Genomic DNA, 18,705 nt, shown 5'->3' on the forward strand with positions numbered 1-18,705 from the left:
CAGAGGCAACACTCCCCGACCCGCTAAACCGTTTCCATTGCCGCCAAGCCCATCGTCCCTTCGGTACAACCAGAAAGTATTTAATGCTTCAAAGGGGGGCCTTGCATCTTACTAAAATGCACAAAGATATGTATTTAAGACTGTATTTTGGAAATGTGATTGCAAAGTTTTTACGGCAGCAGTTTGCCAAGTATGAAGAAATACTTTTTCTTTTCTCATACAAGAAGTTGCACAAAAAGGCTATCATTCCCTTATAAATTCGACATTTTTATAAAAGGCTTGGAGACCCACAGTCTTATATAAAATCAGCTCGACGAACTGCTATAAGGAGAGGATAATTAGTTTGACACTCATTTTTATAAGAGTCCGAGGAATGCTCTGCATTTTCGTTAGCGCCACGGAAAAGAAAGCGTTAGTTAGTTGAAAAGGTAATTCGAGGGAAGGCAACTTGGTAAGCGACTAAGTATTTATTTTAACCAAAGTTATTTTGAAAACTCGAAGACGAAAACCGTGTTATAAATCAATCCAACGCAAAACCAATGTGCTTCGTTTAATAAGTTCCTACAACACCATCGATTCTCATTGAAGCACACATTAATTTTTTCACTTCGTTTTCTCCCGCACTAGCTGGCGTGACCAGCATCAACATAATCGATCGCACATTGATTCAATATCTGAGATGCAGATTTTTTTTAGTATGCGTTATCCCGGACTAGCTGCATGAGCGTTACTAGCAGCAACATGATCGATATTGTGCAAATTTTAGCATTAGCTCAGTGCATTGTATGAAAGGTTTAATTTTTTTTGTATGGATCGTGACGCTCGGCATGACGTAACCTATCAGCGTCACGTTATTTGTGAAAGGCCCCGTAGATGGTACAAGGAAAGACTATTGTATGAGAGCAGCACCATTTTCATCCGTTACCACGGATATTGATTCACTAATGAATCTTATAATGATTCACTGAAACTAATCACTATCTCATAGAGAGTAGCAATGCACTCTCCAATAGTTGCGATCTGTGCTGGCCACGTCCTTGCGAATGCTGAGGCAGGGGAAGGATGGTTAGTTGGACGGGAGGTTTTGAGATTGTTTGGGAGGTTATAACAGTAGGAATCATTTTGGTAGAACTTGAAACACAGAAAAAACTAAGATAGAAATACAAAGTATGAAAGTACGAGCCTGGAATTAAACCCGCGACCTCCTGCTTATAAGGGAGAAGCGGTAGCTACTAGACTACTATCAATATTGTCCAAATAGTGAAAAAATATTTGAAAATTTTAATTTACATCTTGGGGGCTGTATGTATATTTCGATGATTTGACGAATATTGACTGTATCGTCAAACCTCTAACTTTTTATTCTTACTTTTATGTAAGATTCAATTTGTAATTGCACGTAAAATGTTGCATTTTGTTTTCCTTAGGCCTACTTAACTCTTAAGCGGTATTCACCCATGCGCTTAAACCTTGTTTGAGACCTAAGCGGACGTGAAGAAATCGGCCTTTACTAAGGAAAAGGCGCTTTAAAAAGACTTCTCAAGGGCCTTAGGAATCCGCGCCACGGATTTGCATTTTTGACAAAGTTATACTGATCTGATTCATATCTGATTACATGTACACTCTGAGCCTGACGTCTTAAATCTTGAGTCGAATCACTTTTGATAAAAAATAGGATAGATTAGTAAAAGATACATTTCTAACAAAACACTGAAGACGTTTTGTAGAAGAAAACTAAATACGTATTTGTCGACTCAGAATGATGCGCGCAGGACATGCGACTTCTGGTTTCGAATCTCCAGGAAATCCAGGAGGAGATCGGCCGGCTGAAAAACAACAAAGCCCCTGGAGCTGACCAACTACCAGGAGAGCTGTTTAAACACTGGCTGAGGCACTGGCTAGAGCGCTGCACTGGGTGATTACCAAGGTTTGGGAGGATGAGGTTCTGCCGCAGGAGTGGATGGAAGGTGTCGTGTGTCCCATCTACAAAAAGGGCGATAAGCTGGATTGTAGCAACTATCGCGCAATCGCTGAACGCCACCTAGAAGGTACTCTCCCAAATTTTATGCCGCCGACTAACACCAATTGCAAGAGAGTTCGTGGGGCAGTACCAGGCAGGATTCATGGGTGAACGCTCTACCACAGACCAGGTGTTCGCCATACGTCAGGTATTGCAGAAATGCCGCGAATACAACGTGCCAACACATAATCTATTTATCGACTTCGAAGCCGCATATGATACAATCGATCGAGACCAGCTATGGCAGCTAATGCACGAAATCGGATTTCCGGATAAACTGATACGGTTGATCAAGGCGACGATGGATCGGGTGATGTGCGTAGCTCGAGTTTCATGGGCATTCTCGAATCCCTCTGAAACGCGTAGAGGGTTACGGCAAGGAGATGGTCTTTCGTGTCTGCTATTCAACATCGCTTTGGAGGGAGTAATACAAAGGGCAGGGATTGACACGAGTGGTACGATTTTCACGAAGTCCGTCCAGTTGTTTGGTTTCGCCGACTACATAGATATCATGGCACGTAACTTTGAGAGGATGGAGGAAGCCTACATCAGACTGAAAAGCGAAGCTAAACGGATTGGACTAGTCATCAACGTCGAAGACGAAGTACATGACGTACAGACGCATAGTGGCTGGAAATCTTACGTACTTTGGACTCCGCAAGACGCTCCGATCGAATAGAGTTCGCCGCCGTGCCAAACTGACTATCCACAAAACGCTTATTAGACCGGTAGTTCTCTACGGACACGAGACCTGGACGATGCTCGTGGAGGACCAACGCGCACTGGGAGTTTTCGAAAGGAAAGTGTTGCGTACAAACTATGGTGGGGTGCATATGGCGGACGGTACGTGGAGGAGGCGAATGAACCACGAGTTGCATCATCTGTTGGGAGAACCATCCATCGTTCACACCACGAAAATCGGAAGACTGCGGTGGGCCGGGCACGTAGCCAGAATGTCGGACAGTAATCCGGTGAAAATGATTCTCGACAACGATCCGACGGGAACAAGAAGGCGAGGTGCACAGCGGGCAAGGTGGATCGATCAGGTGAAGGACGATTTGCGGACCTTCCGCGGACTGCGTGGTTGGCGATGTGCAGCCATGGACCGAGCTGAATGGAGAAGACTTTTATGTGCAGCACAGGCCACTCCAGCCTTAGTCTGGTAATAAATAAATAAATTTGGGGAAACATCGATTTTAAGGTGTGGCATCTCACCCGGAATCACCCTACGATTTTGTTCAGCGGCGAAGCCAAAATTTTTGATAATATATAACTGTACGCGGCCATATGGTTTGAGTTAAAATTTGTTCCGAAATTCAGCGGAATTCCGTTAAATTCCGTTAAAAGCTAGTTTATTCTTTCGAATTTTATGTAATTTTACGAAACGAAACGAAATCAAAAAATAAGATTTAGCCATGCTCAAATTTCGCGGAATTTCGTTTCGAACCACTTGTAACGAAATTTTTCGAAATACCGCATATGTTTAGTGGCAGGATTTAATAGATTTTGATTTGCTGATCACCATGCATATTATGTTTAATACAAAGTTTTGGAACAAAAAGTTACACAATTATCAAAACTTCACCAATAAGTTTTTTTTATTGGTTTAATTACCGTTACTCATATTCACCAATAAGTGTTTATTACAAACTACGAAAAAAGATTCTCCTTCGACCCGAAAATCGCTTAATTTCGTCCCTTTCAAACATAAAGCACGAACCCTGGTCCTTTGAATGACGTTTTGCCTCCCACGACTTAGATCAAATATTAGCAAAAATGTCTTGTTAGACAAAATTGGATGCACATTTAAACGCTGTAAGTTCGTCATACTCCATGAATTGAAATTAAGTTTCTGCAAAAAAAATTCTGAAACTTATACAAATGTCTGCCAATGACATGTTACAACACTGCTTCGGCCCTAACTTCTGCTTCCTAACAGGTCATTTGGCTGAAAATTCCGTTTGGCCGAGAAAGTTGTTTAACCGAATACACACTTAGAAAAATCCATGTGAATTTCTGTCTCCTTTGATGCACATAAAAGGAGCGGCCCTTTAAACATAAATTTATGTCTGGTTTTAAAATTACATGACATGAAGAATCGCAAAAAACGCGTGCCGTGATGTAAAAATAAGCTATGCTTGTTGTTACATCACGACACGCATATACGTATATAATTTGTTGCGTTGAATGGTTGTCATTTTATAAACGAAAAAAAAAACGAGTATTTTGAGGAATGTTTTTTCCACATCTCGAAATTATATTCACTTACCTTACTCCCTATATCTGAATGTGTTGTTTGCGTTGCATTTGCATTTGAATGGCAGGACACTCGCCCGTCTTTGACTGACTACAAGCTAAATAAATCCACAAGCTTCAACAGTTTCAAGGCACAAATTTTCACACTCGGATCACCAATAAAAGTTTCCAAAATGTTGAATTCCTTTATTTAAGATGCTAGCCAGTTAGCCTTCATTTGTATTAAACTCAAAACTGTCTTTTTTTTTGCACTGCACTGGTCAGCCACGGCATGATTTCCCACCAAATCAAGCACACTGTTTTAATCACAAATTTTCGGTAAAAAAGTGTACCTTATTGTCAATTTGCACATTTCGTCGATATCACTTCCATAAAAACATTTCCCTGTTCAAAATCTATCGCACTGTAGTCAATTTTGGAAAAACAAACCGGGACCGACGCGAGCTACCGAAAACATTCAAAGCTAGACTGGTGATTGATCTATTCCTTCATGTTTGCATTCAACACATCATGTAAACTTACGTCTATCGAGACAAGAAGTTAAATGGTTGGTAGCTCAGAGTATGTCGATAATTGAATCAAAAAATATGCATGAATTAAGACGTAAATTCCAAACATACGTCACATATAAGATTCATTATTTTTTAGTGTGATAGATCATTTGGCTGAAAATTTCGTTATGCAGAAATGGTCAGAAAGAGTAATTCGTCCCAAAAATGTTCTTCCTGCAAAACAAACAGTTCAACCAAACGGCATTTCCTGCCAAATGATCTATTCAGCTAAACGACTTTTTTTTTGGAAAAATTACCAATTCAGCCAAACGACACTTTCGGTCGAACGTAAATTTCGGCCAAATGGCACTTTCTGTCAAACGATCATTCGCTAGCCAAATGACATGTTTGGCCAGATAACTGTAGGCTAGATGTGTTTCGGTCAAATTGTTTCTTTCGGTCTTGTGGTCTACGGTCAAACGGAATTCTTTGTTCAAAAATTCTATTTAAACGAGAAATTCTTCGGAAACGACAACAGGAAATCCTTCGGAATTTCCACTCTAAGTTTTTTTTTTACTTTTTACGAAAAGCTTTTCGAAATTTCAACTGGAAATTTCATGGAATTTTCAAGGAATTCATTGGAATTTTCACTAAAATTCTCTTTAGTTTCAACATTATGTCGTGGGGATATATCTGGAAATTTAACGAAACTGAACTTTCACTGAATCTTCGGAATTTCCACGGAAAATTCTGTGGACTTCTTCAAATTTGAATTGACGTGGAAAATTATAGATCAGTGGTGTGATAAATTTTTAACGGCGACGTGCTGATGCAAAAATGTCCGCAGCGTTGCGTTGCGTTGCGTTGCGTTGCGTTGTAACGGAGTATTTTGTAGATTGCATACTGATAGTTGTCATGTATATTCTTTACCTTTCTTACCCCAATTGCTTATGGATTTCCATTTGGGATTCAATGGAAATCCAATTGGGAGTCCAAAATGATAAAACATGAAAGCTATCATTGCCGGCCACGCCCATCTTCTCCGTTACTAGGAAAGGGAAGGAAATGATGATATGACATCTACTTAACGAGAGGCCAGCGACTCACCGACGCCCTCATAGATGTCAAGGAATCGGATGGTGGGTAGGGTATGTGGTTTAGGAGTATCATTATAAGCAAATGATAGAAAATTTGTGGAAATACGTTGGGAGTGACTTTGCTAAGAAATTTATGTCACTCCATTATCCTTGCCGATGATTTTCCTCGGATGGGGCGAAGGTATTAGCCTTGCCCTGGCTAATAGCCTAGGTTTAAGCGCCTTTGCTCGCTCTCTGAAACGAAAAAAGAGCAAAAAGAAATTAAATTCCCCTTCCCCCCTGATATGATAATGATTTTGATCAACAAATGAATTCTAAGTGGATGAATAAATGATCAAACGGCTGCAAACAAGCCTCTATTGTCGTAGCAGAAGCAAACCCGCCTCAATACGACAATACATGTTTGTGATTCAAAGCTCCCATACGAATGATCCAGAAATATCTACATAACTCGAGAACTAATCAGAGGATAAATCAATTTTAGGCGAAACGAAGTTCGTCGGGTCTGGTAGTACTACATATAACAGGGTGTCGACTCAAATTTGAGAATAAAATTCCCTGACTTTCCAGACCATTCCTCGAAAAATTCCAGGTATGAAAAATGTTTTTTTTTAAATTCCTAGAAGCGTATGAAAATCTATGCATGAGTGAATCCATAAAGTCCATTTGAGTTCTGGAGCTACTGGAAGCCTAAGTACTCCTGAAAGATTTTCATAATTTACATTTTTTAAATTACATCATTTAAAATTTAAAATTCCCAATGGTGGATGAAGGCACCAGAAAACTTATAATGTAAATTTTTTGGTGCCTTCATCCACCATTGGGAATTCTTATGGACTCTTTGAAGTCGCAATAGACATCCAAGACCGGACTTCTTCAAATCGATAAAGTTATCATTATTTTTCTGGAAATTTGTTTTAAATATTGTATCTTTTGACACGACTTTTGAACTCCTTCCAAACAAACGTGGAAGCTTCTAGAAATCCTTTTAATGCAATTAAAATTTTTTTGCGGATTAGGTATTTTCGTGAACATCAAGAAACCTCAAGTATACTTAGGGAGTAAGAATTCTTATTCACTCTCTGTGGAATTTATGGACTTCTAAAATAGTTCGAACGAACTGTTTGCAATCTTCCAGATAATCAAGAATGCAATCCCTACAAGCTCACATAAATCTATGCATAACTTACAGTGAGCCCAGCAAAACATTCTAACCGCTGCAATTCCTTAAATCATTTGGTCTGAATACACTGAGGTCGTTTATTTTTTGTCGATTGTGGGCTTCGGCTTAAATAAAACAATGGTACCATGGAAGAATATCAAAAAAAGAATTAGGTCGTGTTTCTGGAGAAATGGCATAACTCGTCTCAAGTGTTAAGGGGAGGTCCACAACTCAATTTATTTTATCGATTTTATGTCGTTTGGTCTTGGAGTTTCAGCATTGTTTTATTTATAGAAAGTTCAACGACTATCAACTAGATGTCAGACAACTGCAACAAGCAATGAAACTTGAATAGGAACATCTAATAGAGTTTTTTGAAGAACTCTTCGAAATATGTTTGAAGATTCCTTAGCATATTATTTATATGAATCCCTTCACGAAGACATTCAGTTCAAATTTGAGTGAATACCATACAATCTACCAAGTTTTTGCAGCGGAGCTTTTGAAAAAAAATCTACTGAACATCCATCGCTCCAGGATAAAAACTTTCGAGACAGCTTTTTTAAATCATATTAAATTTTTTTTATGTTTTAGTAATTTCTGGACAATATTCTCAAAAATCAACCAGAATATTTCCTGATAAAATTGTTTTAAAAAAATTAAAAGCAGCGAATGTAAAACTGAAACATTACCATTGACAACAACATTATCCACCTCTTGCGTCCGAGCATGATTATGGAGTATCGAGTAACGTTTAATTGAGAGCATCGCCACCTACGTACATGAGGTAAACTATATGATGCTTTCCACTATCATTATCTCTACATGACCATTAATTTGACCACCCAAGGACGTAAGGATCGACCTTTATAAGCCCATCATCAAATGGAAGATCACGAAATGTTTTTAAAACATTATCTACAGAATCTTGTTTGGAGATGATGCCGATGCTGTGGAGTGCTGTCACAGGACCACAAAGATACTATTCGGCGTTTTCTTCTAACAAGCTTCCAAATATCTAGTTGTTTGTTGTAGGTTGAAGTTTTGAATTATGGCCTATTTCAGCCATTTGATTCAGTTTTTTGGGCGTTACATTTTCATCAAAAGTTAACGGTAACAAAAGGTTAACGTTTAGGTTTTTTCATTAGAGTTGTAAGTCTAGTAAGCAATTTACTAATCAAACTGAATAATCTACAAGGTTAAAGGGAACTTTAAAAAAAAACTTTTTGGATCAGATCTCAACAGTGACCATTTGAGCAACGTGACTTTGGAACGTCTGTTATTGCTTAGAGATTAATAGAAACAAACTCGATGAGGAACATGAAAAGGGCCCGTAGTAAACTTTTAGTCTAGAGACTACCAACGGCCACGCAAAAAAATAAGCTTTATAGCTTGATAGTGGAGGTGATTGTCGACTGTAACTGCCTCGGAGTATTGTTTATCGGCTATGGGAAGAATCAACGCAAAAAATGGACTTTTTAACCCCTCCTCCGCCCTATGTGTGCTTAGTTTAGTATACTGCCCGGTTAAAAAAAATCCCTATAAATTCTTCTTCTTCTACGTTGGCATTACATCCCCCACTGGGACATTGCCGCCTCGCAGCTTAGTGCTCATTAAGCACTTCCACAGTTATTAACTGCGAGGTTTCTAAGTCAAGTTACCATTTCTGCATTCGTATATCATGAGGCTAACACGATGATACTTTTATGCCCAGGGAAGTCGAGACAATTTCCAATCCGAAAATTGTCTAGACCGGCACCGGGAATCGAACCCAGCCACCCTCAGCATGGTCTTGCTTTGTAGCCGCGCGTCTTACCGCACGGCTAAGGAGGCCCCCTCCCTATAAATTTTAATTATTGGGTTTAATGATTTTTTTTCCCTGACCTCAATTAAAACTCCCTGACTTTCCCTGACATTCCAGGTCCAAAATGAAATTCCCTGACTTTCCCTGACTTTCCAGGTTTTCCCAGGTAGTCGACACCCTGTATAAGTACGCCAAGTTGATGCAATTTACTAAATAATGTAATAATAGCTAAAGGCACTCACCTTGTTCCAAAAGTTCTTACCCTCTTCCCGATATACTTATGGAGCTGGATCATTCTACATCCCATGAATATTTCTCTGACACGGCAGTTGTCATTAGCGAAACAGGAGGCACGCCACCGATCCGTTGGAAGTCATTAACAGCCACCCGCCGCGGAACTGAATGAATAGTTGTACGTCCGGCATCTCGTGGATTCAACATGCTTTGGAACCGTCTAAGACGAATTAAGCACTCTCCAGTTGAATACATTCCACTAATAGAGCTATATTTTTCTGGATGCTTTGGAAATTCATTTCCAAACTTCGGTCATCCGGGTTTGAATGATTTCTGCACTAATAATTTCGTCCATAATCGACAGTTGAAAAAAAAAATTTTTTTTTTGTTTTGACGCGTGGAAAATTTTTCTGCTGATGCAAAAATGTCCGCAGCACGCCAAAAACTGTCATTGGCAGCGGCGTAGAGCGGTGGCGCACACCTATAGGCACCCTTGCCCCAAACTCCAATATGAAACAACTCTGCCTTTATGGGCGAGTAGCAAATTGCGAAAGCCATTCGAAAGAATGTTTACATCAAAACTACATGAATTTCCTCCTATTCAGCGCAAATAACAGAAAATGGACATAATTTGCATTTGATCAAATCTATGGACGTGTTTGAGAGGTTGCTACTGATTGATTAAAATTCGTTACCCAAAAAAAACTTGTAATTGAAAAATGAAAATTTTCTGTCAAAAATCAATCATACGCTGTGCAATTGCTGTACGGAACCAGCAAGATCTGGGTAACATCTGCTCATCATCAATGTTGGGATGCCGTGGGTTCTTTATTCTCTGATTGAATGAATGGTAAAAAAAATCATGTCGACCCAAGACTGAACCAATCTCAGTTGAGTTGATGATAATTGCATCACGTTTGTGGATACCAATTTACTGAATTTCCAACTTCAGAATAATAGTCGCTGCCTACTAGAGGATGTCTCCTAACGAATTTTAATTTTTTTTCTGTTGGATCTTGCCAAAATCTTCGGACGATTCTATTTGACAATGGCATGTTTGAATATCGTAGCCAAGGCGTGCTAATTCACATCTAATCAAATATGGTATAGATCTGACAAATGGTCGCAATGATTGAATTAATCAATAGTTAAAAAAGAAACAAACTTCCGTTATGAAATCCTTCACAGGGGAATTCCCATGATGATAAAGTGGTACCTTTTGTTTTGCCAACTAGGGAGAAGTTCATGAGAACAACTTTTCCATAACCCTGAACTCTACCTATATAAATTACATTAGGGTTGCTGTTCTTTTATGCACATTTTTCTACGTTTAGCTGCCTTTTTATGTGCAGCAGAGAAAGGAAAACTTTCGCAATACAATCAATTTACTACATTTGCGAGACTCTTTGACAGCCAATGGTATTCGTTTCATTTAAATGCTTACAACATACAACATTTAGCGTTTCAATTGTCTATGGATGGTGAGAAATGAAAATAGATAAGAAGTACGAATCCAAATAAATATTTAGTATCAGTTTTGTATGTATGAAGCTGCTGCATTTTTTAGGATCGTTTTTAATTTCACCTTTAATATTTCAAAATATTTTACTCATGGTAATCAATTAAACTGTTATAATATGTGTCTGTTCTCAGAACTACAAAATAAGTTTTGTGCTTCACCGATTTTCCTTCATCTGCATGTAACCAAAACAGTATAGGAGCAAGTTGAGTTTAAAGCTAAACCTTTTTGATCAATCAAACAAACCGAGTTGTCAGTAAGATGAAACCAACAGTTTCCACTTTCTTTTCCTTCCTGCTTTTCCAAAGTTTTTACTTATTCTGGACTTTGCTGCTTGACACTGACTGCCAGCAACCAAACAACTTTTTGACAGAGGTTTTGGTTTATTTGAATGGTAGAAATGAAGTTGTGACCCGTTCTCAGCTTCCCGTGGCGTCACGATGAAAGGCGAGTTTGCACAGTTGGTTGGGAAAATAAAAAAGTCAGTAGTTCACGTTATAAGAGTAAACGAAATAAAATGAGTAGAGGCTGATGAAAGCTGACGCGCGCGAACCTCGTAGGAAATTTGACGGGCAGGATAAAAACTATTTCAATTCGGATTTTCACGGTGCAAGATAGGTTTAATGCTTCGTGGTTCGTGTACGTGTAGAATAAACATTTATTGGTAGCATTCGTTTTAATGGTTTTATGATATCAATTCAACGAAAATCTGTCATTTGAATGTAAAATATTTTATTTGTTTATCATAAAAAACGTCCCAACAGGATAATTGAACATTCATTTGAAGATTTCCTGTAATTACATGTAGATAATCCGTGTATGGCAGGCGCAATATATACACTTCGCTCGTGGTATGTATCAAGATTATTTCTCACTTACTTTTGTGATTAATACAATACATTGGATCATCTAACGCAGATCATATTTATCGACAGATTGTGATGCCAACAGAAATGATGAAATTTTTATATCCTCAGAGGTGAGCCAGCCTAGGGCTGCAAGCCTCTTTAATAAAGAAAAAAATATATTGTTTGCCACACAATAATAATTATGATCTATCGCTTTCCAATATAAACAAACTTCTCCTAACGCATCACCCACCACACAAAAATGGCTTTCCCCAAGCTTACCTGAATACGGTGTGGGTGTGTGCGACCGGATTACTAAGGAGTGTGCCTCGTCTCACGGCACAACATTAGATGAAATGTGGCCCTAGAACGATATGCTGTCTATTTTTTTCACATACAAAAATGGAGGTTGGCATTACTTGATCGATTCTATTCTGATCCAGTCGACAACAATAGAAGCAATATGGTCATCCCGGAGGAAGATTAATATCAAAGGGAGTGTTCAATAAAATTTGTTCAATAAAATCCCCTAGTATTGTTCGTTCACATCCGGATCTATTTTTTTTTAAATTGGGAGTACTGGGTTCTGTATTCTAAGCTGATTAGAAGTGAACACATAATGGGGTTTTCTGTTGGAGCAAGCATGTCTGTTACAAGGCAAGCCTGTTCTCAGAAATGTGTGGGGATTAGGAATGACACAGTAAAAAATCTTCAAATTTCACGTTATGTAAATATTTGATCAGCACATTTTTACTGTTTTTCTTACACTGCCAAAAATATCTATATAAGATATATGTGTCGCCGTTATAAATTTTTGCAATAGCTCCACGCTAATATAATCGATATAAAACCACACATAAAATAAATAATTGTTAATTCGAGACCACACATAAAGTTTATTTGGACATATATTTTATTAGTAGTTCGCGTGGAGAATGGTTATGTGTGCGCTGATATACATCATAAGTTAAATCTATGGATTTTTGCCAATAAATATGTGTGGATTTTTAGTAGTGTACTAATATAGTTGAATGATGAATGTGTAGTTTTCAACAGCAGACTCAGTTTAATACAACACTTATCAATACGTTGTGCGCTTATTTTTATCAGTCTTGGTAAAAGTGTCCACCATACCACAATACGACCCGTTCGAAGGTTAGTTAAATCATGGGACCACATTGCGATTATCATCTCGACAGCTTTTTCGTACGACAGGACGGATCCAACTGTTGGAAAATGCTTCGCTTTCATCTGAGAGGTAGTGATTTGGTGATTAAGAGGTAGTTGATTAGTCCCGGATCATTATGGTGATGAAAAAGAGTGCAGCTGCTCGCAGGAAATCGTACGAATCGCTCAACCCTGACGCTAATTTTATTGCATAAATGTTTACTTGGAAACTGTGGAAATGGCATGATGAGTATGACGTTTATGTGAATTATTCTGAGCGAAAATGTCAATATTATACTGAAACCATACAAACAGATGGAACAATTTTGCGATGAGTACTGAGCATAAAACACTCGCCGGATAGTCTACAGCCCGAAGAATAAAAATGACATCCCGATTAGTTAGTAATAACAAAATAATATCACAATTAAATCAATTGTTATAATTTGTCCCGGATGAAGAATAGAAAATTTCATCATCGCCATAACTACACAATATGATGTAATAAATAAAAATTCTTATAACATATCCAGTGATAGCTTTGTTCATCTCAAAAACATTATTTTGCAATAATTTTAGTTAGTTTCATCACTTTTCATGTAACACATCGAGTTACATATTTGATCAATTGAAAACATAATAAATGGCGTTTTTCTTAAAACTAGAACAAATGTTTATACAATGTTATTTGAACTACTAATGGTACATATTTTACAACAACCTCTGTTATAAGAAATTGCCGTTACAGAATAACAAGTTCCGATATAAATCTGTTACCATGCACTGGTCAGGATGAGGTTCCACTATAGGTAACGTACAGTTTAGGGTTGAAATAACATTGTCTGCCTTTGATATTTGCCGTAGCTTACGTTGCAATGGCTCAGTTGTTGAATGATTTGGCTACCGAGCATGGCAAAAGCAGCGGTAACGATTGGCATAATCATTGTTCAGTGAATACTATTTAGTTCTAACGAGCAAATAACGGCCCTGAATGGTTGCACCGCTGCTCCCACGATGCCACCGTATTAGGGAACATCCATTAATTACGTAAGGCAAAAATTTGACTTTTTCAACCCCCCTCCCCCCTATGTCACACTTTTTGTATGAAGCTTCTGAAAATTTTGTATGGATCGTCACACTTCACTCAACCCCAAGCGTTATGTAATTTGTGGACGTTCCCTTAAGCTATTTAAAGTTCCATTCTACGCTACATAATTTTCTGGTTTTAGAGAATTTCATCAACCATACACAGTCGAAATTTAGTTTAATCGGCGCACCAGTCTTAATATCGAACAAATTGATGCCAAACCTTTTTCAGTGAAAATCCAAATAGTACACGCCCTTGTTTTACTTCTAAATGAACATAACTCCTAGTAAATCTTCAAAGCAACCATTTGAAACTAGCAATTTCGTCGTAATTTATTGAATAGTCGCTCCATTCGATTTTAAAGTCAGCTTGAAACTTTAATGTAGCCAAATTACGCTGCAAACATCAGTTCTTCCCTTCTTGCTTGTATCACTATGAAACTTGAAATAAAACTGAACGACGCAACATATGCTGTTTCCACTCCGACGCGAGGAAAACTCATTTCATCTGGTATCTAACTTTACGAACTTTGCCACATTCATTTTCCATACAAGCGACACTTGCCTTTCTGCGTTCCGTAAGCCAGCGTGCAGGCAACTGCCATCAAATTCTTCATGCAGCCACCATACCTTTAGGTGCCCATTTCTTTTTAACTCATACCCAATCCACGGTTGAATGCAAGTTTGTATATCGCACGAGCTGCTTGACTTCGGATGCACTTTAGATGATAAGCAAGAGCTAAAAGAAAATCAGCAAACACTTTTATGTATGCTTCCGGTCGGTGGATTTCATGTGAAATCAATATGTACTTGACGTTTATGAAGTTTTTAATGATGAGTTGGTGATATTTTGTTTTAAATGCAGAATTATTATACAATAGTAAGAGGAATTATTACAGTATACTTGATGCGAAACTGGCAACCATATCAGGGTGAGAACCCTACGAGCAGAGTGGGGATGAACAGACGGAATAAAACGACAGACGTCAATTAAAAAAACGCTTAGATATATTTACAATTGCTGAATTTCCCTCCAAAGCTGTGACATCACCAACGAGCTGAGAACCGGCTGTATAATGCTGGGCCAGATGCGAATACACGTGATTGGGTGGTAGCCAATGGGGCGATTCAAATATGACGTTCACAACTTTTTGAGATTTCTGGACTTTCCCTCCCTCCTCTGTCACGCTTTTTTGTATACCTGTGCAAGCTGAGGATAAAAAGCCGTTTCTTCAACTATATCTTCATCGGTGGCATGAACACTCAGGCAGGAGGGAAGGAAATGAGAGCGGGTCATTTGGCATAAAGTCAATTGGAATAATGCCATTTGGCATAAAGGCTATTTGACATAAAGGCCATTTGGCATAACGGACATTTGGCATAATTGTGAACAGCGCCAAAAGTGAGGGTCGTTTGGCATAACGGACTTATGGCATATTTTTTTTTGTGTCCTTGTGTTGCTTGACTAAGTGGTGTGGAAAAAACCGGAATAACACCGGTCGATAATAATATTAAAAAGATATAATTATTTTGTAGAAAGCATCAATTGGATGGTTTGCTCCGTGAAAGCCAAGAATTACCGTGCGGGACCGAAATCCGTACAGCACCGAAATCCGTCCACCTCATGAGATATCAATAAATTAAAGGGGGTTAAAGATAATTAGTGTAGGAATAATTAATCTTATCCTGTTCAGATTCTTGGCAGTAAGCTTTTAGGGCATAGAATTGGAAAGTAGGCTTTGAAATTAAAACAACAAAAATCAAAAACAAATCTCCACCTACCAAACGCGGAGTTTGTGCCACCATTTTGTTTTCGGGTAGAGCATAATTGCACCAAAATTAACTGTGTTTTTATTGCTTATTGCGAATCAGTACATAAGATCAGCGGAATACAAATCGAAGGGTGCGGTTCTCAAGGTGCGTATCGAACTATTTACAGTGGTAGTTTAGTCAATCAGATTGTTTCAATTTAAATATTTAGTTAAAAATAGTTGTACGGATTTTGATCCTTTGATTCGAAATCCGTCCACGGTGGACGGATTTCGAGTCAGGAGTAGTTGATTTATTTCATTATTTTATCATGTTTTTCGTAGTTTTTAATGAGTGAATGTGAAACAATTCAAAAGTAGAAGCCTTCATGCTCCTGTATTGATGACAAATGTTTTATTTACATTTGATTCCTATTTTCTAATGACTTTTTCATATACTAAGGTGCTTAAGTGTACGGATTTCGATGCCCCACGGTATTATGTTTTCGTCTTAAAAAATAACGCATCTATTTGGATGCGCTTGTCTGGTTCAAGGCAATGTTGGATGTGACTCCTTCTTTGAAGGTTTGGTTTTGTTCGGAATATGGTAATGGTGGAAGTGATCCCTTCTTTAAAAGTAGGCGTTTGCCCAGATTAAGGCAATGATGGATGTGGAAAGTATTCTCTTTCCCGGATTAAGGCAATAGTAGATATAATCCCTTTTAAAAAGTAAGCCCTTGTCTGGGCTAAGGCAATGTGATCTCTTCTTTAAAAGTAGGCGCTTTCCCGGATTAAGGCAATGATGGATGTGATTCCTTCTTTGAAAGTGGGCGCTTGCTCGGTTGAAGGCAATCGTGGATGTGATCCCTTTTCTAAATGTGGGACCTTGCCCAAGTTACGGTAATTGTGGATGTGATCCCTTCTTTAAAAGAATGCGCTTGTCCGGATTAAGGAAATGGTGGAGTGATCCCTTCTTACAGGCGTTTGACCGTATTATAACAAAGGCGGATGCGATTCCTTCTTAAAATATAAGCCTTTCCCCCCATTATGGCAATGGTGCATGTAATTCCTTCTTTAAACGTGGACGCTTTCTCGATGTAAGGCAATGGTGGATGTGATTTCTTCTTTAAAGGTAGGAGTTTGCTCAGAACAAGGCAATAGTGGATATCATTCATCCTTTGAATGTAAGGGTTTTCCTGGAATAAAGCACTGGTGAATTTAATCCATTCTTTCAATGTTGGTTTTGATACCTTCTTCAAAAGTAGGTGTATGTCCGGCAACAATCAACGAAGATATGATTTCTTTTCCGGAAGTAGCCGTTTGCCTGGATTGATGGATGTGATCCTTTCCTCAGAAGTAATCCTACTGTTTCATTTGTCCATCCTTTCGTAAAATGTCTACCATTAGTCATCTATGAGAAAAAATATATCAAATAACCCTTTCTCCTTCGAAGTTTAAAATTATGCCAAATGTCCGTTATGCCAAATGACCCACTCTTTGATTGCAGTTTAAAATTATGCCATATGTCCTTTATGCCAAATGACCGTTTTGTCAAATGGTCTTTATGTCAAATGACCTTATGCCAAATGGCGTTTTTTTAAAAACGGTGTACAACACGCGTCGAAGTCGTTTGTCACGGTTGAACATTGGGCGGCTACAAGACTAGCCCAAGACTACATAATCTAGCCCAAGACTACGCGCAGTAGCTGGAAATGGCACTCCCAATGGAAGAGCAGCTAGCCGCAGCGTCTCTTGAGTATGACTGGAGAGATATTCGGTCCGCCATTGGAAGCACCGCAACCGCTGCACCAGGATATCAAAGAAACGATTGGTATGACTACGAATGTGAGCAGTTAGTGGAAAAAATAATGCAGCATGGACGAGATTGCTGCAACACCGCACGAGGGTGAACGAGCCACGATACAAACGGGCGCGAATCAGAAAAAAACTCGATTATTCGGAGAAAAAAGCGCCAGCAGGAAGATCGATACCATGAAGAGACGGAGTAACCGTACCGCGCTAATAACGCACGATAGTTATATGTATGAGAAGTTAAACCGTTCACGTAAGGGCCATGTCCCACAGCCCGATATGTGTAAGAACATAAACGCGAACCTTATCTTACGGACGAGCGTAAGGTGATCCAATGGCGATGTGGCAGACAACGGTGGCGGTATGGGAATGAACCTGGAAGCATGCCCGCAGGACATACGTCTTCCTGCTCCGTATCTCCAGGAAACCCAGGAGATCGCTGGATTAAAAACAACAAAACCCCGTGGGTTGACCAACTACCAAGAGAGCTATTTAAACATGGTGGCAAGGGACTGGCTAGAGCGCTACACTGGGTAATTACCAAGATTTGGGAAGATAAGATTCTGTCGCAGGAGTGGATGGAAGGTGTCGTGTGTCCCATCTACAAAAAGGGCGATAAACTAGATTGTAGCAACTACCGCGCAATCACATTGCTGAACGCCGCCTCTTCCGAATTTTATGTCGTCCAATATCACCACTTGCAAAAGAGATCGAGGGCCAGTACCAGGCGGGATTTATGGGCGAACGCTTTACCACGGACCAAGTGTTCGCCGTACGTCAGGTATTGCAGAAATGTAGCGAATAGGTACAACATGCCCACACATAACCTATTCATCGACTTGAAAGCCGCATATGATACAATGGATTGTGACCAGCTATGGCAGCTAACTCGGATTTCCGGATTAACTGACGCGGTTGATCAAGGCGACGATGGATCGAAAGTTCGGAGATGCATCGTGGCAGAAAATCGTACGTACTTTGGACTCCGCAAGACGGAGCGGACGGATAGATTTCGCCGCAGTCAGGGTAGAAATAGTGCAGTGAAAAACATGGATCTCAGTATAATCTGCAGTCGCCTTCATTGCCGCTGTGCTGAGTGCGACTGGGTGCAGCCGAAAAATCATTTCCAACACCGACCGTTCAATTTCGCATTCAGCCACTCACAAGTCGCTCTGACAGGCTGCTCAGTTCGCGCCTTACCGTATGACTGTGAGTGGCTCATTTAAACGCGTGGTGATTTTTTTCAATTTGCTGTTTGAATGTGTACATTTTGCTGTGGTAAATTTCATCTTCGCGGCGCAGTGAGTGATGTGAGTTCTGTTGTTTACTTTTCTGCCTCTCCGGGAATGTGAGGTTGATTTCAAAGCAGGAAGAAAATAAAAACATTATATAAAAAAACATCACCTTCATCCAGTGCTGCCGAAAATTTACAACCCTGGCCGTAGTACCAAATTGACTATC

General features: G+C 39.2%; 1 protein-coding gene across 3 annotated transcripts in view; it reads right to left on the minus strand.

Annotated features, from left to right (window-relative positions):
* Positions 1-18,705, minus strand: part of LOC134205121 (allatostatin-A receptor-like) — a 329,283-nt gene that overhangs the window by 59,728 nt on the left and 250,850 nt on the right. The window lies entirely within an intron of this gene.

Source organism: Armigeres subalbatus, chromosome 1 (assembly GCF_024139115.2).
Source record: "Armigeres subalbatus isolate Guangzhou_Male chromosome 1, GZ_Asu_2, whole genome shotgun sequence".
Taxonomy (NCBI): domain Eukaryota; kingdom Metazoa; phylum Arthropoda; class Insecta; order Diptera; family Culicidae; genus Armigeres; species Armigeres subalbatus.